Raw genomic sequence first — 27,422 nt, 5'->3', positions numbered from 1 at the left:
GGCCAAGAAGTTTCTGTTCTGGAAGTCTCTCCTTCTGTCTCTCTCTGAAAGCAGATTCATATGTCATATATGACTATCTATAGACTTCTTAGAAAATATCATGATCAGAAAATAATATTGCAAGAGAGAGAACCTGTTGTTTCTCATACCTGTACTCCATGTAACATAGGCAAATTAATCACCTAAACAAAACAAAAATTTGAATGACATGCTAGCATTAATTTCACAAATAGGTGTCTCATGATCAATTTTGTATGATGTTTTTGTGCTTCTGATCACATGAAAAATGGATGTCCTTTATGTCTTCCATGATAAAGGACAGTATCTCTTGAAAGATCATTGAAAGATCATGACAATATGCCCATAGCAAACATGGCGTACAGCAGACACGAATACAGGATGAAGACCCTTTCCTGTGTTCAGCTTCCCTTGCACACCCTGAAGAGGATGTCCCACCAGCTGCTGTGACCCACAGTGTCTTTGCAAGCACCAGAGATGTCTTCTGTTTGGCTGATGGAATCTTCTCTTTCTCACTTCCCTGAAATAAAGTGTGTGAAAGAAAAAAAAGAGAAGAAAGGTAAAGGAAAAACCCAAACTTTCCATTTTCATTTGTCTTCTAGTGATTTATGTTGCCTTGTTTCTAATATTTCTTCCATTGCTAGGAACTGGCTCTAACTCCTTGGCTGCTTCCTGGGAGTAATGATCAAACCAGCAGACAACACTTGTACAAGAGAGAGATCTGGTGACTTCACTCACTGTAAAGGTATGTTTTTGGTGTCTTCACTCACTGTAAAGGTATGTGTTGGTCTGGATATATACTCCTATGTATCTAAGCCTCTGGGCAGAATTGAGTTTGAAGATATAAAAGTCTTTAATTATATTAATACCATCAATCATTAATTAGGAAGATGATTTTCTGTTTAAAGAGAGGGATCAGAAAACATGGCATAAGCTTTTGCCAGCTTATGATCTTCATGCAGGGTCTTTTTCAGTGTGATTTAGTTTGCAAGGTCTCTGGGGTTCTTTCATCATCACCAACTATTTTTATTTATACTGTAAACAATAAATTGTGTAAATGTCTCTTTTACTGTTATGCCACAGAAATATTGAAAATGGGTTGTGCACCAAGACCCCTTCCTGACAGCCTGATATTGCCGTTTCACTCTACTGTGTGTTGCTTCTTCATTTATACATAGGTTGTTACTTGTTTGAGACAGAGGCTTTTCATGCTTGCTTTTATACAGTACCTAACACAACGAGGCGATGGTCCTACTGAAGAAAGATGCGCTATACCATGCTCCAACTGGAAAAAGGGGCAGGATCGGTACTGCTTTGTTGGGATTTCATCTGTCTGACTTCCTAATGACTCACTTCATCAGGAAATGAGGCACTACGAATACACACACACATGTGAACCCTTGGATTAATAGAGGATGAGTTGGCAGCAAGGTATGTACCAAGGATGCTCACTGGCTCTGGATCATAGCCACTGAGCCTGATTTATTATCACTAAGCAGGGTGCCAAGAGGTGATTCTGACATACTGGGAGCTGTGGACATACAGAAGAGTGAAGAAATAGTATGAAGCATCTCAAGATATGTTGTGTGTGAATGTATTTGTGGGTTGCCTGGTATGCATTTTGGTTGCAGTAATGTATTTCTGTTGATATAAAATACTCAGGGTAGAATTGGACACTTAAAAGATTAATCTAAATGTGTTTTAAAAGAAAGCAGCAGTAGAATCACCAGGGAAAGCACTTGGTTTCTTCTTCTTCTCTGTACCACAGAAGAGTCATCTATGCACAACTGCCATAGCCTTTTCTCCCTTTGATGCTGGACTAGCAGCAGAGGAACTCCAGGGCCATGTTTCTGGAGACCACCAAAGGCCAGTTTGTGTTTAGCAGTACTTATCGGCAGTTCTCTCAGCTGTGCTTTAAAGGCCTAGGCTTTCTGGGTAGAGACCAGGATCGTGGAGACGTGATCACCCAAACTCCACAGTTATGGCTCAATCAGGCTTTGAATGGAAATGTTAGGGCACAAGATATGACCCAGAAAACAGCAGTACCTGAGACACAATAATGCTTTTTTCTATATTAGCCTCTAGCTGGAAAGCAAGGCAGGCAAATTGTTTTAGTTTAGGAGACACTTTTACAAGATCACTTGGTTGACCAGTGGTTGACCACTGTCTTCAGCCTTTCTTGGTGGATTTGTCAATATGGCAAGGCTCTTGGACTCCAGTTGTGAAAACGAGAGCCCTCAGCTAACTCAGGGCATACATTAACAGTCCAACTGATGTGTCTGTTCTGTGTTGTCTCCTATTCTGCGTTCTCTGCCCTGTGCTAAGAAATACAGACATTGATAAAGTGCCTGTGAGTGCAAAAGTAAGCTGGGAAAAAGTCATGAGAATAACAGAAACTTCTCCTTTTCTCTACCACCTTGTCCTGAAGACAAGGCAGAGGTGTTCACAAACTGCATCCTTTGGTTTGTCAATATCAGATGCAGCCATTCATCATAGGTTAAATGGAAAAAAAATACAGCCCAAAACACAAAGATCCACAGGATTTTTCTGCTGTGCTTTGTAATGCCCCACCAGTATGCTGTGCAGTTCTGCCATCTGCCCTGTAGATTGTGTCCACATGTGTCACTGTGCCCACAACAGGGCAAATGTACATCACGAGTGGTGGCACTGAAAAAGGAGGAATTAGTGCACACCTGCAACATATTCCAAGTTAGACAGGTAAACTCTGAACACAGTAAAATGTTGGTGAAAGCTGTTGATCAGTTATTTAGCAGCAATATGACTTACATGCTAAATCCATCTGGTGATTAGCATCACCCTTCATCTCAGGAAGGCAGGCTCCAGTGTATTTTTCTGACTTGATTAATAATTTATTTGGCATCTGGAAGTCACCGCAAAACAGCTTATATGGAAAGGAGGATGTAAATTGTCTGCCTCTCCCAGGCACTAGCAGGTTATTATTCACAGCTAAAATACTATTTGTAAAAAGAGCAGCTCTGGCACTCGAGTTGATTTCAGCATTCTCGAGGTGGAGGAGGCTGTGTGTGTGCTACAGATACTGTCATCTGGAAGACACGCTCTCATCACCAACTGTACCAGCCAAAAGAGGATTTTAGCATGCAAGGGAGCAGGGACTAGAAAAGGGGAGATTAATGGGAGCTTAGTGCCTCTTGAATGAAGGTTGTCATCCATGGAAGACAAGGGAAACCTTTCCAAGCTGGGACTGCAGTCACACACAGAGGGCACACTCTGCCTACCCCAAACAGGGTGTTGCTGGAGCTCAGGACAGAGCATATCAAATGCAAGAAAGTTTCTTACAGATTTTACAGCTCTACAGACCGTATATGACTGTCTTTCTGCAGGTATCACTCAGTGGTGACCTCAGTCAGGTTGTGACAGCTTCCCCAATCATCTTCCAGGAATTCATCTGCTAAAATAGCAGTATTTTAACCTACTTCTACTGCCATGCCACTTAGTCCCTGTATGATATCTGCAGTATTTCTTCTCAGAGTTGTAATTCTATTTACCAACCACAGATTCTCATGAGTTGCTAATAGCTCTTATTGTCTTATCAAGAGGCTTTTAATAGAGGAGACCACTTAATCAATTGAAAAGGGAAAGAAAACCACTAAATGTTGTGTCATATTCAAGCTACAATTTTGTTTGTTTGTTTTTCCTTTTTAAGAGATTGAAGTTGCAGTAGATGAAAAGGGGTAGCTGCTGTGCTCATTCTTGGCTTTCACAGCCACGATGTTCAAAGAGTGCCCAAGTTTATAAACCTAAATCCACAACTTGACCTACAACAGTAACAGAAACCAAATATTCTCTTCTGTTTATTTAACCCTGGCATGTGGACCGTACTCTCCTTATTGTTTACAACTTCCACGGGGCAGCATCCATTGAGTCCAATCCAGACCAGCTTTTCCCTACATCACACTATGCACATATGTAGTCCAAGATATTGAAGAACAGTTTGGGTGGGGTGGGAGGATGGGCTAGATGACCTCTCAAGTTCCCTGTGAAGACTTGGTGTGCAAGGGTGGTGGCTGGGGACAGTGCTGACCTGAATGGCAGTGTGTCCAGACACATGGCTATGTTGTGTGAAAAACTGTACCTTGCAGTGGCAGTCTTAAGGATGCGAATTACAGATGCCTAAACAAGCATCTGGACCCTAGGCAGTATCCCAGAAACAACGATGACAAAGATGGGAAAGGAAGCAGAGGGGAGATGAGCAGTGAGTTTGTGGCACAGCCAAGCAAGACTTATCAAGCAGTCTGATGGCTATTCATTTAACCATGCTGCCTCTCCTGGCTAATTTGATGGCCTGAATGAAATTGTCAGTGAGGAAAGCAGTGTGAGCATGCACAGTATGCTGTGATTAGAAAGGGCACTGCTGGGGAGAGGAGCATCAGATCAGCCGAGCAGAAGTTTTCTGTGTAGTCCCTCTGCCTTTTCTCCTGAGAGGTACTTGCCTTTTATTTCCAGCTCCTTCACTTTCAGTTCTGTAGTTGCAGCTTGCACCTCTTCTCTAAAATGTAAAATGCAGCTACTTTCAGTGCAATGGAAGCAAAGGGACCTAATGTTCCTTCTGCTCCTGGGTGGATAAAAATGCCACAGCATTGATTCTCCATTGCAGGGCGGGGACAACCTAGCTCTCAATAACGAAAAACAAATCATACAGTTATTGAAATATTTGGGATCACTGGTTTTCAAGATTTTTTCCCCAAATTCTCCCCATACAGAATATAAGTGCCCCATAGAAAAAATCACTGCTTGTTGGTGTTAGGCCATATTTGTAAGTCGGTTGTCAGTAGCTAAATCAAACCAGTGTTGGAGTGATTTAACCCTGAATACAACAGAATGTACTGGCCTTTGGCTATTCCACCCTGCTTTAAGAAAAAAAGTAATCCAAAGGTTTTTCCTAACAAATCGGAGATGATGTGGGCTTGTCCATCCCTTGCTGTAACTGTTTAGGAGCATGAATTAGAGCTGTTGTGTTCTGGAAGGGGGAATGAGGTTTCAGCAGAGGCTCCCAGAGCCATTTCACTTCGGCAGGTCTGAGAGGTGCTGGGTGAATGTGTCTTCCTTGTTGTGGAGGAAGCAAAGCAGGGCTTGGTAGCAGACCCAGGACAGTTTGGTGGCATATTCATTCTCTGTTACTCTGAGGGTGTAACTGGGGATCACAGTCAATGGCCAGGATTTGGTGTCCCTGACTCGAAGGGGTCCCATGTGCTACCTAGGGTCAGCTCATCTCCTTGTCACATTCTTGGAGTGCCATCACCTATTTTTGTTGTCCTCTCCTTAGTAACAGCATCTGGGCTGGACATAGAGGCTTCCTGCACCCTGTCCCTCCCCAGTGCACTGGCTGGGCACAGATGTGATTTAATCTCACGAAATCTCCTGCTGTATCTGAAGGGAAAAAAGGAAACAACTTTGAAAAATGGGTAACCCGCAAGGGTGCACAAATGCATTGAAGAGTGTTGTGCACCTGGCAGTGTCTGGGTGGTCAGTGGGGAAAACAGGTGGAATTTGTTTAGCTTAATACAAAAGGCACAAGGTTGAAAAACCACAGCCTGCCCCTGTTCTTTTAAGGATCCAAATTCCTTTTTTTTTTTTGGTGGCAGGAGAGCAAGAACTTAGGAAAGAAGAACAAGATTTATGTATTTAACCCCTTCAGCCTGGTGAAGGGATGAGCTGTATTCCAAAGCAGACTTTCAGAAGCTGAGAGCACAACAGTGATTGACTGCATATTAATCCACAATAAACATTTTCCAGGACGAATGGCACAGTTCAGAAGATATGAAGAGGGACAACACCCTGCAAAGCACTAGGAAGCAAGCAAGCAAGCAAGCAGATACAGCAGAAAATGCAATTATAGTAAAGCCAGCTTTGAAAAGAATGGAGACCTTACAAGCCAGGGTTACTTTAGCCTGCAGTAAGGGAAGATTAATAATGAACATAGATTGCTCAAATGAATCATATCATAATGGATGCCCTGAATGTCTTGTGATGGATGGCTAGACAGCATTTAGTGCCACTAACACTGGTGATTGAAGTGGAATACAAAGCAGGTAGGAAGGAGGTTTCGGTCAGAGAAGGGCACAGGCAGCGTCTGTCAGTAGGAGGGCAAAAGCCACCTCCTGGGGAACAGCCGTATCCTCCAACCTGTGATACAGGGGAAAAAACCAATGAAAAGGGAACAGCCATTGCTGGGACAAGGACAGCAATGTCAGGTAGTGCAGAGACTGATGGATGTGTTCAGGAGCTATCTTTATCACCTGGAGCTTCAGTGTGGATAGCGGCAGAGTTACATTGCATTAGGAGCTTGCATGAAACTGATTTTCTGCCCTGTGGTCTGCTCAATCCGAAGAGCATTTTGAATTTGCAGTTTGGGTAGAAGGCTGGGCATTTCACACTGATTCACTGTAGACAGAGATAAGACTATTAATAGGTGCTCTGTATATAATACCTTTTTCCTAATATAGCAGTGGCTCTTCAATTTACTGGCAAAGGTAGCAGAGTTTGCTAACTGGCACCTGATAAATGCCATGTCTGCTTCCCTGGGACACCCGCCAGTAAACAAATTCAGTGCAAGCTATTGAAACATTGCTAGGTGGTGAACAAATGTCATGCAGGGCTGGCTGCCTGGACCAGAGGAGCCACAGAATTTCAGAGACTGCCCCCCACTGCATGCCATTACCAGTCCCACTGGGGCCAGTTGTGTTCTTCTCTCACGTCTCTTTCCCAGGCCATGAAAAGTGTAGCTGACCCAATGGAAAAAAGTCAGAACCTGTGAAACTGGTAAGAGCTGCAAGAAAAGAAGAAGAAGAAGAAGAAGAAGAAGAAGAAGAAGAAGGAGAAGAAGAAAAGAGCATAGCAAATTGTTTCCTGCACTGACAATAGGCACAATCTGAAAAAAATGCAGAAAACCAAACAGAAAGAAAGAGTCTCATTACGCTCCTTGCTGGGTAGAAGCAATACTAATTAAAAAAGCAGTGGGAGAAGGGGCATTCCACAAAATCTCGCTGCAAAAGCATGGGCCCTTTCTTCTTTTTTTGCCAAAATTTTTATAAGTTTTCAAGTCCTGCACATCAGAAGCTGTAGGTGACAAACTCAAATAAGTTGCTAGACCCTGTCTTCTCTTCTGGGACCAATGTTTCTGCAAATGTGAAGCTAGAAATGGAGACATTCCCAGCTGCACCATGATTGCTCTTCCCCTTCTGACTGCACCATAGCCTGTTGGCAACTGTAGCCATTGCTAATGGGGAAAGCAATTTAAAAAGGGAGAGTGTATCAGCAGTCTTTGGATGCCATTCCAGTGGCAACACATAAAATGAAGCCAAGCTCACAAAGTCGGTCAGCTCACCATGGACCTCCAGCAACTGGTACCTGTGTCAGCACACCACAGGGGCAGAGGGAGAGTGGGAACAGGGAAGGAAGGAAGGAAGAAAGGAAGGAAGGAGAGGGAGGGAGGGAGGGAGGAAAGGAGGAGAGAAAAGAGCGAAGAGGAAAGTATTACTCTACTAAAGACATGGGAACTGTTTGTTATACAGTGTCATAGATACACCAGTAAGCAGCATTATTATAAGCAACCTATTGCCCTAACAGGCTCTATGATTAACAAATGTAACTGTGAAGCATCAATTCTCCGGTTAAAAACTGTCCAAGAAGTGTATGATCAAAGTCTCACTGTGGTCCTGTAATATGTGTGAAGTAAACACAGCCCTTCAAACCTATTCTTAGTCTGATGCAACCTTTCCTTCTCCAGGCACTGACTCTTTGTCATGTCTGCTGTATTGAAAGTATGAAACAAAATAGCAGGTAAAGATAAAAGAAAAAGTCTGAAAACTTTGGTCTGAAAAGCAACTCTACCAGACTATGCACTCCTATATTCAGCAGATCTGCCTCTCTGTCAGTCAGATCCTCTCTCAAGTGATTAAAACAAGCTCTCACTCACAGGAGAGCTGACACAGCCCAGAAAATGATTTACATAATGCAGAAGGAGAAGAATTTATTCATTATGTTTCTGCTGTGATTAAGACTGTAATATGAGCTGACCACTCAAATATTCTCCCCCAAACAATCGAGGTCTGAGCCTGCGCTCTCAGTTCGGGGAAGGGGCCATGGTACCTGCTTCCCTGCAAGGTACCACTGTCATGTATTCTCCGGCTGCAGGGCCAGGCCAGTGCATCCAAGCTGTAGGGTCAGGAGAGGGAGAAAAGCCATAATAAATACCTGCAATTTGGGCTTGGACATTGTAAACACAGGCAAAGCAGTAAACACTGTGAGCATCTGGCCTGGTGCACATAGTCTGGCTATTCTGAGCCCTGTATATAATTAAAGAGCACCTTTTATTTCATATACATCAGAGCTATGCAGCAGCACAGGAGCTGCTTTCCAGGTAGCACTCCAGGCCACTATCTTTTCTAGAGCAGCAAACAAGCCCATTTGCCTCAGGGGAATAGACAGTGCCTGGAGGGACAAGCATGCAGAAAACTGTCTCACCCAGATCATAAGTCTTTATTCATCTTCAGCTCTGCTTGCCAGAGCAGGTGAGTTTCATATCTTTAAAAGCCCTTTGCTTCAGTTATCTTTTATCATCCTGGATACGTTTATGTGTTTCCTTGCTCTTTCTGTGCACACTTAAATTGAATTTATTCCTGTGCTTCCTCTCTCCTTTCCTTCCACTCCTCCCCACACCTTCCCCTTCAGCAAGCTCGTCCTGAGGAGACACCCATTTTGGGGCAAACCCCTTGTCTGATTTTATGAGGATGTTTGTATGTATACACAGTCTCTGCAAGTCTTGGTGTGTTGGCATGTTCTACATGTCCTATTTTACTGATTTTTGAAGCTTAGAGCTGGGTTTCCACATCCTCTTTTGGGATCCTAATATGCAGTCTGAATTGCAAGGTTGTAAAGCTCTCTAGAGATCTCACTGAAATCTGAAATAAAGCCCCCGGGAGCATGGTCTCAGAGAATAGAATAGAATAGAATAGAATCATTTAGGTTGGAAAAGAGCTTTAAGATCATCAAGTCAAATCGTAAACCTAGCACTGCCAAGTCCACCACTAACCATGTCCCTAAGCACCACATCTACACATCTTTTAAATACCTCCAGGTATGGTGACTCAACCACTTCCCTGGGCAGCCTGTTCTAATGCTTGATAACCCTTTTGGTGAAGAAATTTTTCCTAATATCCAATCTAAACCTCCCCTGGCGCAACTTGAGGCCATTTTCCTCTTGTCCTATCACTTGTTACTTGAAAAAAAGAGACCCTCTCCCCTGAGCCTTCTTTTCTCCAGACTAAACAACCCCAGTTCCCTCAGCCGCTCCTCATCAGACTTGTGCTCCAGACCCTTCACCAGCTTCGTTGCCCTTCTCTGGACACGCTCCAGCACCTCAATGTCTTTCCTGTAGTGAGGGGCCCAAAACTGAACACAGGACTGAAGGTGCGGCCTCACCAGTGCCGAGTACAGGGGGACGATCACTGCCCCAGTCCTGCTGGCCACGTGACTTCTGGTACAAGCCAGGATGCTCAGCAGAGGTGTAACAGAAGAGATTTTACCTCAGACTCATTTCAAGGTTTGAATTGTTTCACTGTAGCTGCAAAACACGGCAGTAGGGTCTCTGTGAGCCTCCCAGCTGTAAAAAAAACAGATGATGCCTGTTAGTGTTGCTATAGAGCCAGTGTGGCATTTTAGGATTTAAAGAGATATGCAATATCTCAGACATTTTCTGCCTGCCCTAGCAAGTGATATAAGCAATGGGGTGCTGGAGCCCTTTGTCAGGGATGGGAAGGGTTAGGGGCACAATGCTCAAGAATATGCTGAACACCCCTTTGCTGGCCTTGGGTTTTGACTACAACTATTTGGTAGTACCTTATACCAAGTAAAGATGCAAAAAAGGTTCAGGAGCCAGGCTTCCTGCGGAGAGAGGTTGTGGAGGGTTGCTGAACACGTACACAAGTCCTGGCTGAACGAAGGGCTGCCTAGTTTTCGGTATCAGAGGAGACACCCGATTTCAGCTGTGGGAGAGCTGCCCAACAAGTAATTGCCTGGAAATAGAGCCTCTGTAAGCACTGTGGGGTTGTCAGACAGAAAGGAAAGAAGGGATACAAGAGATGGGAAAGGTCACTGAGTGTATGAAAAACAGTGCTGTTTTGACACACAGGATTTGCATGTCCCAGAAACTGACAATGTCTAATGAGGCAATCCAGAGGTTGAACAGGGGACCAAAGGTCTTCTTGAACTATTAATTACCAATCACTGGGGTAGAATCTTTCAGCTCCACTAAAAACATAACTGTCCTTTATTTCATATTGCAATAAGGCTGAGTTTGATACTTTTGTTGCTGAATTACTTTTTTTGGCTTTATTGCTTTTACATTGCCAAGACTTTATTTCTGTTCAGCAGCATGTACTCCTCACCTTGTTGCATGCTGTACTAATCATGCTTTTATTATGTATTTTTAGATCCTTCCCACAGTGTGCAGAGATCTGTGGGGCTTTTTTAGCCCAGAATATCAATAAAGCTTACTGCCAAAGCTCCTGGTAGAGGTACTGCATCTACTTATTCTGATCGTCCCTTGAAAAAATTAAATTGTTGCAATGTGAGTGCAGAGCAGGGTTCAAGGTCCACTGCATATGAAAATGGAATTGATTACTCCCAATGAACAGAGGCTTGCAGCTCTTAAGAACATTATACGATAAATATGTTGGCACATACTATGCATTTGGCATGCTAAGTAGTTTACTGAACTACTCCCTGCAGCATATTTTAATGAAATGCTGACGGATTTGGCATCTTATTGGATAACTGCATTCAGTGGCATTGGTCACAAATGACAGATGTTAAGGAAGGCATACAAAGTACTCCATAAGACGGCAGCTCCTCCACGACTTTCTGCTCTGTGCTGCTGCACTCTTGGAATTTATCATGGTCAGCAGTTAGAAATCAATAAGGAGCACATGGCATTCCTCCAGTTTGGCATCTAGAAACTTCTGTCTCTAAGCTCCCACAAAAAAATTGCATGCAGAGTATTTTTGCTAAAGAACTTGGCCTTATCTGCTAAAGGGATGCCATTAGCATCCCATGTTAGATGAGGTGTGAGAGAGAACAACTTGCTGATGGAAGGGCTCTGCCTCTCACTCAGGTCCTACTTTGCTGGCTGGTGCACGTGGCAATGCAGCCGAAGATGGAGGGAGCAGGGGAGCTGCAAGGACCACTCCTGACTCTAGCAGTCTCTGAGACGGGGACAACACTGGCACAGAGCCTGGGACTGGCCCTACCTCTCCACTGCTTTTCTGTCTCTTTTTTTCTGTGCCTGAGGAGAGGGTTTATTCATGACAACAGGATGAAAAAAACCTTTAATCACAGGTGGGGTTTTTTTCAACTGTAATAGTTCCACGGTGGAAGTAATCAAACTTTACAGACAGTTCTTCCTATCTTATATCCTCACCTGCTCCTAATCCTACCATTACCTGAGGTCTCTTGCTAGAATAATGTTTTTCTTAGATTCACTGCATCAAGACTATAAACAAACAAACCGATAGCACCTCACCTCTCCCAGGATCACAACTCCCTTTGAAGAAGAAAAGGCTAGAGAAGTGGCCCTGATTCATTATATTGTTGGTGCCACCCAGTGATCAAAGACTGGAAGTGGCACTGCAAAGGCACACGCTCGAGAAGTCACAGGCGACCAATACCTCTGGTGCATATTCTGCAGCCGTAACCACACTGCCAGACCTGTTGTGACCATGCACTGTCTGAAGACCAAAGTGCAGGGAAGAACCAGGAGATGAGGGTTTTTTTGAATTTCAGATGCTAATTGAGATCACTTGGCATGAAAATGCATATGGATGGGCGACAGTAACTGAAGATCTCTCAAGTTATTCTCCTCTCAGTGTGCAACTTTATGCACTGGGATGCCTGGCTGGAGCACATCCACTACACACTGAAATGTAGTGACATGTGATAAATTCACATGTGTGCCTGGCCCCATGTCTCAGGTGAAGGTCCCCATGCTGAGGATACCTTGTCACAGGGGCCCCCTGTGTGCAGGCAACATGGTGAGGAAGGAAGGAACTGGGCATCTCAGGCAGAACCTGTGAGGTATTAAGTAAGAGCCCATACATGCCAAAAAATTAACGGTTAGGTCCCATTCCCAATAACTGATGTGCCTTTCAGATGGGCTAAAATCTTTTAAAAGGACATGGTGTCTTTCTACACAGTCTTTAGTGACCACCTGTTCCATAATCAGCCAGAGATGTGCTTTAAGCAGGAGTCTTTTCCAGGCTACTTCCACCCACATCTCTCCATCCAAAGGCTCATCCTTTCTCTGATGTTTTCCTAGGTGAGAGGAGAGCAACTGTGGAAGACACCAGTTGGTGTTCCCATGTGCGTTGAGTGGGGTTTAGGACCCATATTGACAGGAAAGGCTAAAAGTTCAGAAGCCCATAGGAAATACACTTAGGACTTCTGGTATATAAGTCATGCCAATTTTGATGACTGACTTACCCTTAAATCCAGCCTGGCCTAACTCTGTGAACACTTCCATCACTTGCACATGCACTGTTACAAATTCAGGTTGAAGGAAAATGGAGACCATCACCTTGGCGATGCAGAGTGAGAGTCCTAACTTCATTCTTTCAGAAGTACAAGCAGCATATTTCACTTTTTTGGAAACATTGAGCAGGGGGAGTGTGGGGGTGCAGATAGTACAAATACTGGTTGCAAAAAAATATGTTATGTCCTCTTTATACAAAAACTGTTACTGGGTAGAGTCTAAGTCAGGCTATGAAAAACAAAGAGCATCTCCATACAAAAAGGAAGAGAAAGATGGCCTAATGATATCCTGCAACTTGCCACCAAATCAGGTGTGGATGGTACTGACAATGGTCCAAAATGGACCAGTCCCCCCTAAACGTGACCTTCTCCAGCACAACACATATTCCTATCCGAGATGGATTATATCTATTTTTGGTAGACACCTGAGCGGTTTGTCTCCTTTCTGATGTTGGCAGCATTGTGCAGGTTGCTATGCCAATTCACTTCTCTCTGAATTGAACTGAGCTACCCCCATGAGACATGCCTCGCAGACTGTGTTGAGCCTGCGAAGTTAGTTGGGCTTCAGATTTACATCCAGTGAGAAAGTGAGGCATTTCCTGCCTCAGTGTTGTTTTGACCTTGAAAGACAGCTGTAAAGCCACTCTTACAGGGATGAGTACACAGATGTCTTAGGGAAGAAGTGTCAAAGAGGGCATTGAAAGACTGCATCCTTTCCCAGGGGTACTTTGTCTGATTTTGGTGCAACCACTCTGCATTTCATCCATCAGAGAAAGGAGCCAAGCACCAGTACTGGAAACCAAAGCTGCTGATATACGGCCACAGAGCAAATGCATTATACATCCTTGTTAAGAAAGGATGAGCATAAGAAAATACCTGGGCAGTAGCAAAGGTCGAGATTTTTCTGAAAATCAGTGGAACTGCAGCTCTGAATTAGGGTGGTTCCAATATTAAGGGCTATCATTCACACCTTCTGAAGACTCCTCATACCCTTTTTCTTAGTTCTTTCATATTACTTCCTCAGTTCTGACAGATGGAGCCATCCACTGTGTTCACCTGTCCAGACAGAAGCTCCCTCTTCTCCACCTGAACATTCTGCTGCACTTCCAGGTCTTCTGGATACAGATTGTCCACTTGTCACTGACTTTGCTAAATAGTTTGCGCCTTTAGCTCCAACTTAGGCCTCTTCCTAAATACAGACCTTTTGATCAAGAATCCATAACTTTCCTTGTGACCCACAAAATCATCCCAGTAGGTTTCTTTATTTTTCAGAAGTCCTGTACTTGGATTGTCCTTGCTTGGATTTCACTGGTTGAACTGTGATCTTAAACCAGCTTCTTCCACAGACACCATGACTTCAACTTTCTCTGACGAAACTAGGCAACTCTAGTAGGATATAGTTCTTCCTCTGAGGTGTTCTTCTCTTTTTTCTGATTAGTGCTAAGAGACAATTTTCCCTGGAGGGTTTCAAGGCTCCTGGTCCCAAACATTAAGGGGATGGTATCATCTATCTCTTTAAGAATGATTTGGGGGATCTCTCATCCCAGATGCAATGTTACCCCACTGTCATTAGTTACCCTCATACGCAGTTTCAACCAAGAAGAGTAACACAGTACCTCCATGCACACCATCCAGAGTTTTGCATCGTTAGTGTTTATTGATATGAGACAGACAAGAGATGTGGGTTGGTGCACATACATATGTTTCAGAGTATCATGGTGACAGAGTCACTAGAAGAAAGTATTCCTTCTTGAGCAATCAGTTGATAACTGCTTGCCTAAAAGTATGAGGAAAGACATCTGACCTAAGAAAGGAGCATGAGAATCTCTAAGCTTACTACTGCCCACTCCCCAGATCCCAAATCTAACTATTCCCCACCTTCCTTTTCCTTTGTTCCATATGAGTCTCTGCTCTTCCAGTGGCCATCATCTGCTCCTGAACACCAGGGACTATGGCAGACCATGCTGTACAACAGCGTTTGTCTGGCCTATTGCCCTGTGTCAGGCCAGATCTCACCTTCACTCACCCCTTGTCAAAGGATTCATGCTGCTCGTATGGATCAGCTGTCCCAAGTTAGCTGCAGAGGTGAAAAACCATGTTGTGGCTTCTGGAACATTGTAACTGGTTTATTCTTGGATTGCCAGGGCACCATAAGGTCTGACCCATTCATTCACACTTTTCAGTCACACTTTGGCCATACATTCTCACTCTGTACAGTTAGCTGATATCTCTTTCCTATGCCTTCACAGAATAATCCCAGAAACAAGCATTGCTGGAGGAAGACATGGTTTTGTCGTGTGTCCACTTTGCTCTTTTAGAGGTTGTTACATAGTGGTGACAGAAATTAGAGTGGCTCTTTTAGTATGTTTTACAATTTTCACTTTTTCATTTATACTGCTTTTGACACAAGCCTGTCTCAGCAGTAACTCACTGCGCTGCCAGCTCACAGCATGTATAAGCCCCGGTTTGCAATCACAAACCCTGGACAAATGGACAGCCATGGGTTACAAGGTATGGTTTTGACTGAAATGCCTTACATGCAGTTTGTTAATGCATGGACACTGGCATAAACTCTCAGCTGCAGAGAGTCCTTTTCGAGTCCTGTTCCCCAGAAGGATGCTGGCAGCAGCATAAAGCAGCAATAAATCAATCAGCCAGCCAGTGTGTAAGTGCATTGCATAACCAGGTAAATAAACAAGTACTAGAAACAATAAAATACTGTAGCTATTTTCACCTTGTCAGGCCAAGCCATTCCAGACAATCAATAGGGAGTATAGGAAAGGTCACTGACTGCCTGAATAAATCTCATCAAAAAACAATGGCCAAACAGCAGTAGCTGCCTCTGAGAAGAGAAAGGCATGGCCTTTAACAGAATAAATGCAACATTACGCAGTGGCAGTGAACAAATATTAAGGCATAAACACTACAGACTGCAGAAAAGTAGGATATTCAAAGCATTGATCTTTTTTCTCGGTTTCTTACAGCTACAGAGGTCTCTATTCCCTTTTGACACATGGAAGAGAAGTTTTGGAGGAAAACACTTGCTGACCTAACCTGATGGATGCACTTGTAAAGTAATAGCTTTACATATGTTTTGATGTTCTGGAGAGTTTTTTAGTTAAAAAAAAAAAAAAATCTAAATACATTCAAAGCTCTAAAGGTATTGCCCAGACTAGCATATTTTTACATAGGTCAAGTACTGGTTTTAAGCCATTTCAGGAGAGATTTTGAAGTCACCAAAGACACCTTCACTGAAGCAAATCCCTCAGGAATCAAGTACTACTAAAGTCAGTCTCTTGCCCAGTGCTTAAGAAAAGTTTGGCTGACCACTTTTCCCCGGCCCAGAGATGCTGGTGCTGGCCACAACAGTCACGCACCTTGGTAGATGCACTGGGGAAGGCTAACATTAACAATAATGCTAAGAAAGCTACTACTTGCCAGCCTGTGTTCATTGAAAAGGTACAAGCTTCAGCTGTGAACCATTCATTGCTGATCTTAACCTACTGTCTGGCACAGCGGCTGTCTGCTGCTCCATGCCAGTCCAAAGCACGGAACATTTATTACCCTGCTGTGTGTTACAGTACAACCACAGTCCAGAAAATCTGCAGCTTTATGGAAAGCTCCGTGTCACTGTGGCTCTGCATGGGCCACACAAGGGCCTGCAACATGGCAGCAGGTGCTGCTATATGATCATTTACATCTTCCAAGCACCCTCCAGCAGAGTCCACAATTCTGCTTGGGTGTTTGGCAGTAGCCACCAGCTCTATGTCCATCTGTGCTGCTAAAAGCTAAAGTGATTGTCTATTAGACTCAGATGTTTGTTGACAGTTATAGACAGGGATTACAGTTTCTTTATGTCCATAAACATGCAGAGACCAGATCAGCAATCAGCCCTGCCCATTCAGTGTGCTGAACCAACAGTAGATTGGTATCTCTGAGTACTTAGAATAAAACAATTGTCATAGCTGTTTCATCTCTCTCTGTCGACATCAGCAACAAACTATTCCTCTGACAGGGTGAAGCCTTGATGAAAATCTGAGGGAAAAGGGGAACCATGCTATCCGAGCTAGGTGTCCAGGTGTCATGGTTTAACCCATAAGGCAGCTCAGCACCACACAGCTGCTCACTCACTCACTCCCCCCACAGTGGGATGGGGGAGAGAATCAGAAAGGTAAAAGTGAGAAAACTTGGGGGTTTAGATAAAGGCATTTAAACAGGTAAAGCAAAAGCCACACATGCAAGCAAAGCAAAATAAGGAATTCATTCACTACTTCCCCTTGGCAGGCAGGTGTTCAGCCATCTCCAGGAAAACAGGGCTCCATCGCATGTAACACCATAACTCCAAACTTCTCTCCCTACCTTTCTTCTTGTTCCACCAGCTTTTTTTGCTGAGCATGACATCATATGGTCTGGAATACCCCTTTGGTCAGCTAAGGTTTGCTGCCCCAGCTGCGTCATCTCCCAGCTCCATGTGCACCCCCAGCCTACTCGCTGGTGGGGCAGCGTGCAAAGAATAAAACACCTTGGTGTTGTGTAAGCATGGCTCAGCAATAACTAAAACATCCCTGTGTTATCAACACTGTTTTCATCACAAATCCAAAACATTAGCACCATACAAGATACTATGATTATATTTAACTCTATCCCAGCTAAAAGCAGCACACCAGAAGTGCTCAGTACTTTTTTTTGTTACCTTGTTAAACACCTGGGTTTTAGTAAAAAACTTATAGTAGCAATAGTCAAAGCCTTTAATGACTCTATAACTGTGAAAACATGAGTTAGTGAGGGTAAATATGGCCAAACACCTGGCTTTTATTTAGGTACCTAAATGGGATTTCCCCCCCCCCCCCCCTTTATTAGCAACATTATTTAAGTAAACAAGTAATTAACAGCAAATTACAGGAGTACACCTGCAATACATCTGAGGATAACTTGCACTAAGTGACAAATAATCTTCACAGAGACAAATTAAATTAATTGAGGTAATCAGGTATCACAGGCACAAAAAAGGGATGAGCTGGGCTGTAGTTGTTGCTTGTGACAAACACGTTCTCACCCTGTTGTCCTGTGACTGTATGTGGGACTGAGGCACAGAGAGAAGTGTTTTCAGCAATGCTCAATGAAGTGCTGATGACATTTGAATAAGGTGCCTGTATGAAACCTCTGAAGTCTTCATATGAGGAAAGCCTTGGTCCTTATTGAGTGATAAGTTGCTTGCTGTCCTTTAGCAGCAAGTGCTTGCTTGTTCTTGGCAACCTGCAGGAGGGAGAGAGCTCTATCTGTATCTGTGCAGGCTAATGCCTCCCTGCAGAAGAACTCACTGAGCCTTTGGGCTAACAAAATATTCCCCATGCCCAGTCTGAAGCATTGGGTGAAAATCATTAAAGGGGATGCACTGTTGTCTAGCCAATAGCACTGTAGGTCTAGTGGACCCTGGATAGGTCAGGACCAGGAGCTTTTTATGCCTCTCAGGAGAAGGTCACCCTGGGCTGGGAGGTTGCCATAGTAGGGTAAGACATGTTACCTGCCCAGTCATGGTGGAAGTGATGCTATCTGGTGAGTGAGCAATTTGCTGGGTGGGGGAATCTCTGTTAACATATAGAAAGTGCAACATCAGGCAACAGTCGGATCTGTTATTTGTATGTAAGCATGACTATAAACAAGGTGAGCAGGTCCTGAGCTACCTATGCACCAGCTGTGTAGCTCTGATTTACACCATCTGGAAGGACCTGAGCTGGGCAGCACCAGCAGTAACTGTACACTCTCTTCTGCAGTGAAAAGTGGTGCCAGGAGTGTACATTTGGGCAGTCACTTAAGATTAAACATGGAGAAATATTAACTGTGCTGTAAACCCCAATGACAAAAGGAAAATGTGCCCAAGTATAACAACATAAGCATAGCCCAAGTACCCTCAAAGTGACTGTCCTGGTTTCAGCTGGGATAGAGTTAACTGTCTTCCTAGTAGCTGGTACAGTGGTATGTTTTGAGTTCAGTATGTGAAGAATGTTGATAACACTGATGTTTTCAGTTGTTGCTAAGTAGTGTTTAGTCTAAAGTCAAGGATTTTTCAGCTTCTCATGCCCAACCAGCGAGAAAGCTGGAGGGGCACAAGAAGTTGGCACAGGACACAGCCAGGGCACCTGACCCAAACTGGCCAACGGGGTATTCCATACCATGGAACGTCCCACCTAGTATAGGAACTGGGGGGAGTGGGGACAGGGGATCACCACTCGGGGATTAGCTGGGTGTTGATCAGCGGGTGGTGAGCAATTGCACTGCGCATCATTTGTACATTCCAATCCTTTTATTATTACTGTTGTCATTTTATTAGTGTTATCATTATAATTATTAGTTTCTTCTTTTCTGTTCTATTAAACCGTTCTTATCTCAACCCACGAGTTTTATTTCTTTTCCTGATTTTCTCCCCTACCCCTTTGGGGGGGAGGGGGGGAGTGAGTGAGCGGCTGTGTGGTGCTTAGTTGCTGGCTGGGGTTAAACCACGACAGTCCATTTTGGCGCCCAACACAGGGCACAAAGGGTTGAGATAACGACAAACCTGACCAGAGCTTGTTAAAACAAATTTGTTATAAGCATTCATTATATTGGTCTAATAGTCGCTGGTCATTATGTTGATTTATGTGTTCTTAGAGTTTTTGCTCTGGTTTTTAAAGTTCTGTTATGTATCACCTAGCTTGCTATATGTAGTTCCTCTTCTGCTGCTTATCATCCTTGGGAGGTGGATTAAGGTTTTTGCTTCGATGTATTGTATAACACTGGTTTATGGTATGCTAAAGTCATCGGCTGTGGGATTAATCCAGTATTTGCACTCAGCATTGTCACCTTCATACTGTGGGAGCCATCTGTGGGAAACTATTCATAATTATACCATTTACCTTTCCTCCTCGGAAAGCCAGTCTATGGATGGGGTACCTTTCTTCCCCTCTCCTTTCTCCTTCCGTCCAGTTACAATGGTGTTTGAGAACTTTGGAAAATTTGAGTACTCCTGGGATGTTGGGACTAGCACGGTCCTAGCCCTACTGCTAGGAATTAGCATGCTTCTGAATGTGGTTCAGCTCTCATTTAAGGTTAAACAACTATTTAAGAAGATCACGCAGAGATCTGCCCCAAGGCTGGATAATTATGAGTGGCACAGTGTGTGGGGCAGTATGGGCAAGTACCTAGAAAAGTGGGCACCTCCAATGTTTTGGAAATTCACCCCTGAACAAGTGCAGAATCCAGAAGAACAAGTTAAATATTTGGAAAAGGTATGCTGTCACCCCGGCAGCTCCAGAGAGATACAAATCACTGCAACATGCTGGGGCCTGGCCCATGCCTATCGAGCCCTGTTCGACACCACTCAGTACCCTCAAGGGGAAGAGAAAGTCTCTGGACCTAACAACAAAACGATGAACACCGCGGTCACCCAAACTCTGGCAACAGCCACTGTGGCCCCTCCAGCCCCGGCAACAAGCATTGCAGGCACCCAGACCTTGGTGACAGGCGCTGCAACCCCTCCAGCCCCGGCAATGAGCACAGCAGCTACCCAAACCTCAGCAACGGGCACTGCGGTCCCTCCAGCCCCAGCGACGAGCACTGCTGCTACCCAAACCTTGGCGACAGACGCTGTGGTTATCCAAAACCCGGCGAGCGATACTGCAAGTGAACCAGCGGACCAACCTGCACCGGTATCTGTTGCCCCCGTGCAGAAAAAGAAATATACAAAAAAATCGGTTCGCTTAGTGAAGGATGAAAGTGAACCAGGGTCATCACGGGAACCGGAGGAAGAGGCAGAACCAGGGGTAATAACCTGGGCCCTATCCTTGAGTGAGCTGTGGGATATGCGAAAAGATTTTGGCCGCCGTATAGGTGAGCATATTATCACCTGGCTCCTCCGATGCTGGGACAATGGGGCTAATAGCTTGGAATTAGAAGGTAGGGAAGCCAAGCAGCTGGGATTGCTTGCCAGGGAAGGTGGCATTGACAAGGCAATTAGAAAAGGGACACAAGCCATCAGCCTCTGGAGGCGACTCCTGTCAAGTGTGAAGGAAAGGTACCCCTTTAAGGAAGATGTTATATGTCAATCAAGCAAGTGGACCACCATGAAAAGAGGTATCCAGTATCTGAGGGAATTAGCTGTGCTAGAGATGATTCATCATGACCCAGACAACCCACAATTACCCAAAGATCCAGACGAAGTCCAATGCACACAACCCATGTGGCGGAAGTTTGTACGGAGCGCACCATCATCCTATGCCAACACGCTGGCAATAATGACCTGGAAAGACGAAGAGGCACCGACAGTGGGTGAAGTGGCTCGCCAACTCCATCAATACAAAGAAAATCTCTCCTCCTCAAACCACAACAGTGACCTGCTCTTTGAAAAGGTATTGCTTTTTGCCACCAGAAAAAGATCATCACACAGAGACTACACCGAAAATGCCCTAAGAGAAGGAAAAGGCACATTGGTCAATGGTAAGTGCAGAGATAGAATAATTCAAATTATAATAGAGGGGAGAGAGTTTCACTGTTCTATTCTTAATATGCCAAAATGATTTAACAGAGACTTTAGTTACATTAAGGATTTAAGAGTTTATTTCTCTTTCTTAAGAAAGAAAGATTACTGATGAGATGCAGCCAGGGGAGCATGCCACACTAAGACAATAACCTTTGCTAAAATACTTGGGAGAACAGAACTACAGTTTGAACTCTGCCCATTGAAAACAAGATTAAAGGTTATTGCTCATTATAACTGCATGGTAAAAAAACAGAAGGACTTGTGTTGATATTCACAGGGCTAAAAATGGTTTGCAGAATTAGAAATTGAGATTTCTGTAAGTTTTATGGGAGTGAGGAAAAATCTACATGGCTACAGACCAAGCATGTCTCCTGGGTCTCTGTATGCACAAACAAGTAAATTGCACCCACAATTTATCAGATTAATCCCTAAACTTGGCATATGCATTTTGTTGATTTCATTCTGAATATTTTGCAAAACTTTAGGTAGTGTTGTAAGCATGATGTCAGTGAAGAATTAGGAGAGAAAATGCTGACAACAAAATAAGCTTCAGAACAAGCTATGAAAATCGCGTAGCACAGCCTGCACAAGATCTTTCAGAAACAGCACCAAAGTGTCTCTGTCTGAGCTCCTGTACTGCTTGAGAGGTGCCTTAGTGCACACATATGTACGCGGTACTGCATTACCTGCATGTGCTGTCAGTCTCTCAGAAGTGAGGTGCCAGAAACCAGATGCAGGGATGTTTAGCTCCATCTTCTAACCTTACCCAAAGGAGGCAAGAGGCTCTAGAGTTAAAATGTGTCCTCTGTGCCTAATACATAACCCTCACACAACCCATTGGTACAGCTGTGCTGTGGGACAATTGCAAACCTGTAATTTCCTCCTGCAGATGAAGCCCCTGGGACAATTTACAGTGCAAGCAGTTGCTCTGGCTTGCTTTCAGCATTTTGAATCAGATCCTGTCATTGTTTAGCACACATCCATTTTGTGCAGCACCAGGAGTACAGTGTCTGATGGCCTGAGGCAGAATTCCTAATTTGTCCAAATAACATTCAGCATAAGCTCCATATGATAATTAATCTGTGGTCATAATTTGTCCAAATAACATTCAGCATAAGCTCCATATGATAATTAATCAGTGGTCATTAAAGCAAGAGATACCTATGACATCTCTGTTGTTTATTAAAGCCTTTTCATGGCATTTTAATCACAGCATTGCCATGGCAGAATTTCCTTTTATTTAAAACAAATGTTGTGCTTTGCAAAATGTTTTAGGGTGGGTTTTTTTCAGATTCCTGAGAGTCATTCCTAATGATTCTTTCTCTGTCTTAATAGTTTAGTAAAATGATTGTGAAAGCAGCACCATGATTAAAATAGTCCCTAGATCAGGAACCTCATAAATTTCAGATGCAAATGTTTGGCTTTGTTTACGCTTTGGTACAGACATTAGGCAGCACTACTACACCAGAACATTCACTCCCCAGAAAATGCAACAGGACTAAGGCTCTCTGAAATAAGAAGAGATAAAGTAAAATAAGAAAAGAAAGGTGAGGGGACACAAAATCAACCACATCAGGGAATAAAAAAAGGAACATCAGATTTTCCAGAATTGTAAACTCATGATTTTGAATTCTACTCTTGTATCGAATCAAAAAGGATTTGATTTTTTGTGAGGAAAATGAAGGGTTATCCTGCTGCACATTTCCGTGTCTTGAACACCAGTTTCAAAAGCTTATTTTCAAGAGGCATCATGGGGACCAGATCCCCAATGATATTTAGGTATGAAACTTTGACTGAAATCACCAACAGTGAAGGGAAAGGGAGGGAAGCCGTGCAGTTGGCTGTAGTGACTCCTCAGCCCTCTCAGAGACTGATGCAAGTAAGAGGGGCCTGAGAATTGTGTTTTCTAGACACAACTCCTGACTAGTGAGGACAGGGAATCTTTAAGATGTCTGGTGTGTGGGGCAAGAACTGGGCTATTCAAGAGAGCAGTGGGTAAACTTTACAGGAAGTTTAAACAAGGTATTTTGTGTTATTTCTGTCCTGTTAAACTCTCTCAAATTTTCCTTCAGGAGGTCCTATGTTCACACAACAAAAAGTGAACACAGACATGAGTTAATACCTCTTCATTACTAAGTCAAAGCAGTTGCTTTCCATCAAGGGATAAAACGTAGCCACAAGACCAACTTTAGCTCATGACCTGTCATGGTATGCTAGTACTCTTTACCTTTCTAACATGGCATGGCAAAGCAAGATGCTAATTACAGTGGCAAGCTAAGGGGAAGATTTAGAAACATATCGAAACATATATATAATTTCTACACACGCCTTTTCACCTTTATGTTACCGAAATCCGGAATAAGACTCCTTAACAGCAGTGAGAAGTTAAGAAGCAGGCACTTCATTTATTGCAGCTCTGGGGACACGGGGGATCACTCCTCCAAAGGCGTGCCCAACTTAGTATCAAAATCCATCCGTTTTTGTAGACTTTTTCTGTCAGGTCATTGTTACATAAGCTCTCCACATAAAAATGCATACTATGCTTACTCTTAAATTTAACCTTTATAATGATTGGTCCTTTGATTATATAACCTTATCAATATTCTTATTTAAAAACAATCATTGGTCAGTTACACTTAGCTCTACTGACTGGAATCTTTGATACTCAAATTGAGATGGGAAGGGTAAGGTGGTTTTGAAGCAGCAAACTGGTGTCCATGATGGTTTCCTTAGTTTCTTGAAACAAAACATAGAAAAACCAGTAACTTCCTGGTGAGGTTTCTATGGTTATCTATTTCAAACTTTAACAATGTTAAGGTTCCTATAGTCACATATAACACAGTTCCTAAAGTTTCTATGGCTACATTTCAAACTTAACAATCGTATACATTATGCTTCATAATTTTACTTCTTAATCAAACCTAACTCTTCTATGTGGTTAAATTTTGATTTCTTTACCAGAATATTTGCAACATTTACACATTTATTTTTTTCAAGCCTCTCCTGATCTAGTTTTTCTTTCTGCACTACAGTATCTGAATTTTACAGGTTAACCATGTCTCTCACGTGCATCATACCAGCTTCAGCACTTTTTGACATTATAATAGTATTACTTTACAGCTTAAAGCTTGCACTTGGTTGCTACACAAAACCAATCCTCCTGAGTAAGCCCAAGCATTGTAAGTTTACAGAAATGCCATGTCTTCAGGAGGGATATTTTTCTAAGAAGCAAAAATCACTTTAATCTTTTCTTGGTAAAGAACTAGCTGCTGCATATATCATCCTATCCACAATTCATTCACTTACATTGAATGATATGGACCTCTCAAGCAGCTAGTTTATTCTACTTGTACTTCTGCAGAGCTGAAAACCTTTTAAGGGCTGACACCCACTAAGACCCCATTTCAAGAAACTGCTATTTCAGTCAGATAATCTGTATCTGTTGCCATACAAATCATTCCCCAGGGTATTGCTTTTGGTGGTAAGATAAAGTGGCAGCTCCTAAAAAGATCAGCAGATAAGATATCAAACTACATAATCTCTTTTAGCTCAAGGGGCTCAGACTTTTTGTAAGTAATTACTTTAGCCCATCATCAGGACTAAATAACTTTGCTACTTGAAAACCCCAGAAGAAGAGCTCCTCCTACCTGACCCATGCCACATACACACACACAAAAGGATTACTCAGGCAAGAATAATTTGAGTAAATAAAAATGACAGGCCATTCAGCTGATGTGCTCATAGGCTACTATACCTGCTACTTGCTATAGTGATATGGATTTTAACATGATAACTTGGAATATTTCCCTATTCTTAAAATTTGGTACAGTGATGAAATAACATTAATGTGATAAAGCAAATGTCAATTTAAAGTTAACAGAGACAGTACTCTCCTAGATAGTGTAGTTTATGTTACAGAACTAGGCTTTGTCTTTGTTTTTTTTGATAAGGAAACAGGCAAAATATATCCTGTAGTATCTGCTGCTCTGTTTGCAGAATCCCTTGATGCATAGAGCTTGTGTAAAATGATGTATTGTAATACTGATTTCTGTGGTTCTCAGCAGGATTTAGGGCTTTGAACACTGAAAACTCTACAGGGGAATTTGAGTTTTCCAGTGTCTTCTTTTGATGAGCTGGTTGGTTGGCTTCTTTAAAAAAAAAAAAAAGGAAAAGGAAAAGAATGAGGCTTAAATACAAGCTTTAGAATAATGTAAAACCTAAAAGGTAAACCAAGAAAGAGCTTCAATAGAGTAACACAAAAATACATTCAAAGAGAACATTATAATGCTCTCATTTTGCTTCAAGCTCAGCATTCTTCTGTTCTCACCCTTGTAGCTCTATAAAGTAGCAAATATGGAAATAAAAGTCAATGCTGGCAGCTTTTAAACTCTGTTTCTTATAAGCTGTTTTCAGTGACAGGCTGGCAGGTCCTCTGTGCTTTTCCTGAACAGTCTAGAAGATGCCTTTTCTCTGAGTTTGGCTGGCAGGTACAGCAGATCTCATTCTGGCAGAAAGTACCAGAAGCGGTGGTTGTTCTGCTGGAGGGCACTTGTGAGTCCTGGGACCAGGAGTAGGTCTCAGCAGCCAGCTCTGCATGTGCCTTTCACCACCTGTGGGCCTCGGGGCTGGGCGCTGGCCACCCCACATATGGGTGCAAAGCTCAGAAGTGCAGAGGACCTCCTCAGGCTGGGGGCAAAGCCTGAGGAGCTCAGCGTGGAGACCAGCCATCCTGACCGAGCTGTCAGCACTCTGGGGCGAAGCATGAGCTGAGCTGGGGACTGTGGCAGTTTGCTTGTTCAGTGGGGCTGGATAAGGCTGCAAGGGGGAAGATGCTCGCCAGCAACTGCTTGACAGCTCAGCATCTCTGTTGTCGTACAAGGGGGAGCAAGCGTTGCACAGTCAATGCTTGCCCACGGGCTGCAGTCCTCTTGGCCTTGTTTGCACATCTCCTTGGTTCATTGATATGTCAGTCTCTCCCTAGTTGTCTGAGACAGCAGTCTTATTGCTATGCTGAGCTTTCATCCCACTGCTCTTCGCCTTGCTCCAAACATGCTTTCTATGGGTAGGGTCCTCCTCCTGGAGAGAAGAGGTCCAGCTGCCATTATGCTCTGCTGAATTTACAAATGCCTCGTATTTAACTTGCCTGCTATTCTCCCTCAGGTCTTGACATAGTTTCTTTGTTCCAAGTCACAGAAGAGGGAATGAAGTAAACCTTGTACTGCAATGACTGGGGCATGGACTGTGGGAGGCCAAGTCTGGACAAATGTATCTTCTGTCTTTTTAGCAGGAAGCAAAGTTGAGTTTTCTGAATTCACAGAGTTGTACCTTCATATGACCAAAACCAATACTATAAAGGTCTAACTTCAATAGACACCTGGGTCCCCTGTGGAGCATCCCAGGCACTGCGTCACCCACCGTGGGTGAGGATGAGCTGGGTCACTCACTGAGCAGTCCAGGGATGTCAGTCAAGACCTCGAGGGATGTGCAGTGGAGGCCGCACGTCAGGGCTCCCTGCAGGAGCCTGAGGATTGCCCCCGAGCTGCCCCAGGGCCTGATGCCCTCCTGATGGCAGCCTTGCTGGTGGCCTTCGGCATGTTCTTCAGCTGGCACTGCTCCACCATGCTGGGCAGTGGGGCATTGAGGTCTGGCTTTTGGCCCCACGTGCAAGGACAGAAGGTCATGGCTGGAATCTAGAGCATCCATTGGGCCAGGAAGGGGCTGAGGGACCCTGGGCCATGAAGAGATCTATGGGACAAAGACACATCAAGGATATCTGGGGACTTGTGTAGAAGGACCACATGGGACATGTGGCAGGGACCTCATGATCCTGGAGACAGCCAGAGCCAGAGGGGGGTGAGGGGGAGAAAGCCGCCAGGTCCCTGGAGGCACAAAGGTATTTGCAGAGCTGAGATACCCTGAGGATCCCTGGGGCACAAGAGGGATAGGCGTGTGGGCGGGGGAATATCCGTGGGGTACGGAGCCCTGGGACCACGGGAGGATCTGTGGGACAGAGACACCAGCAGGATCACTGGGGAACCCAGGGGAATGTGGGAGGGGGGTGAGAGCCGCGGGGCTGATGCACCCCAGGACCTCTGGGGCAGGGGGAGACCTGTGGGGCTGAGGCACCCCCACACGACACCTGTGCCGGGGAAGCGCAGGGCTGCCCCACGGCATGGCAGGGCGACCACACACCCCGGCGGGGCCTCACACCACTGTGGGCCCGACCTTTTTTTCTTGCTGGAGTATTTCCTCCTCCACCCTGTGATGGGAAACAAACAGCACTCCGCTGCCTCTTGACCCTTTGCTTTCGCTTTCCACCGATTTC

The 27,422-nt window shown here is 44.0% G+C and overlaps 1 long non-coding RNA gene across 1 annotated transcript; it reads right to left on the bottom strand.

Annotated features, from left to right (window-relative positions):
* Positions 1 to 113: 113 nt before the first annotated feature.
* LOC142041515 (uncharacterized) lies at positions 114 to 21,862 on the bottom strand. Its single transcript, XR_012653489.1, has 3 exons — positions 21,784 to 21,862; positions 9,585 to 9,661; positions 114 to 538 (listed from the first exon to the last, which is right to left on the bottom strand). It is a non-coding gene; the product is annotated as an uncharacterized LOC142041515 (long non-coding RNA).
* Positions 21,863 to 27,422: the final 5,560 nt, after the last annotated feature.

This window comes from Buteo buteo, chromosome 18 (genome assembly GCF_964188355.1).
Source record: "Buteo buteo chromosome 18, bButBut1.hap1.1, whole genome shotgun sequence".
Lineage (NCBI taxonomy): Eukaryota > Metazoa > Chordata > Aves > Accipitriformes > Accipitridae > Buteo > Buteo buteo.
The sequence above is the reverse complement of the archived record's forward strand: the minus strand, read 5'-3'. Positions and strand labels throughout refer to the sequence as shown.